Below are 2,083 nucleotides of genomic sequence, written 5' to 3' on the forward strand. Positions count from 1 at the left end.
TACTCCTTATTTGAAAGTATATATATAAATATATATATATATATATATAAATATAAATATATATATATATAAATATATATATATATATATATATATATATATATATATATATATATATATATATATATATATATATATATATATATATATATATATATATACAGACATCTTTTATTTTTATAAAACAATGTATCTTTTATATGTCATTTTTTCATGAGTTGAGTTAGTCTCATCTAACGGGTGATGCGGAAGTTATCGGACAAAATAAAAGCCTCAATAACTTATTTATAAATAAAAAAACAAACTACTATTATATTTTTTTTAAATAAAGCATTTATCTTTTAATAAAAATATGTTATTTTTTATATGAAAAAACACCACCATCTGCAGTTGATCTCAATTTTGCTCTGACTCCTTTCATATGCGACTGTAAAAAGTTTAAATCAATTTCTTGTAGTTTTAGTTTAATGCAATCAATCAAAACTTGCTCTGTTGAAGCTTGCCAATCTCCCTCGTAAACCTTCTGTGCCAAATGTCCCCAAACATTTTCAATTGGTCGTGCTTGAGGCACATTTGGGGGATTGGATTCTTTATCAACGTAATAGACATATTGGTCCATCCAATTTAGAGAATCTTTAGAATAATGAGAACTTGCTAAATCTGGCCAAAATAAATAGTTAAAGTCTCCATGATACTTGTGAATAAATGGAAGAAGTCGTTTTTCTAAACATTCATTAATATAGATTCATGAATTGATCGCTACAGCCTTAGAAGTGCGAAACAATGGCTCGGACATACCACGGTCAGATATGGCTATCCGCATTAATAATTTTTTTTGGAAATTTCTCTTTTCCTATAAAACGAACACTTTCTGGGCATGTCTTTTTGTTGTTTATGTAGTATCCAGAATTTCCAGGCATGTTGTCCCCTGCAAAACAAAAGTATTTTTCGTCATCGATGACTAGAAGCGATTTTGTGTTATAGAGTTGGTTAACTAGTTTCCTGCTTCTTTTCTTTGCCTTTGTTTGTTGTTCTATAGTGTATTTTGGAGTCTTTTCACGTTTTCTATATTTAATATTCATTTTTTTTAACTGACGACCAATTGTCGATTGATTTACACCGAATTTAATATCTATTTTTTTCTGACTGACCCCTTTTCGATTGTTGATAAGTCTCGTTAATTCGGCTTTCTTTTCTCTAGTCCAGGATGTCGGACGACCAGGGTGCTTTCTATCAGAAAACGATTGAACAGTTTCAAGTCTTTTTAGGTTATCATATATTGCACTTCGAGCAAATCCTTCCTTTTCAAAATGATTTACGATTTTTTTTATTTTTTATATTAGGTTTATTTATAAAAAACATTTTTAGTCGCTTTCGAAAAGATTCTCGTTCAGCTGCATTCAACTTCATTTTACCACAAAAACTGATTGTTATGCTCAAATATTAATCAGTTTTTGTGATAAAATCAAAGATAAACTCCAAAAACTAATTATTATACCCAAATAATGAAATTAGGATTTGTCCGATAACTTCCGCATCACCCGTTATTTTAGATGAAGTTCTATCTAGCGTTTATATAGGACAGAAATTTTGGCGTATTTTAGACAAGTTACGATGTATTTTGAATCCATATTGGATATTTATTGCAGTTGTGGCGCAGTGGTTAGAGTCATTGCTTTAGAAGCAAGAAACTTAGGGTTCGAAGCAAGCTTTAGGCATATTTCACATCATCGGTATGGAGGGAGGCCTGAATTTCCTAGATTAATGCTCTACTACGGTGCGGTGGAGACAAAACCATTAGGTCTCTTTGAGGCACCTAATACAAAAATTAAAAAAACCTTTTTGTTTGCAGAATATCTTAATGCAGCTAAGCTTAAATCAAGAAAAAAAGTTTCAATTGACAAAAACTTGATTTACCGTCAATAATTTATTATAACTGACAACAGTTTATTTTAACCTTAAACATTTTTTTTAACCGACAACATTTTTTTTTTTTTAAGACAACAAAAATTTACTCAGGTTTCAGGTGTTTAATACGTTATCGAAGCTAAAAAAACATTTACATATAAAATATCTATTTAAT

The sequence above is a fragment of the Hydra vulgaris genome, chromosome 15 (assembly GCF_038396675.1).
Source record: "Hydra vulgaris chromosome 15, alternate assembly HydraT2T_AEP".
NCBI lineage: Eukaryota > Metazoa > Cnidaria > Hydrozoa > Anthoathecata > Hydridae > Hydra > Hydra vulgaris.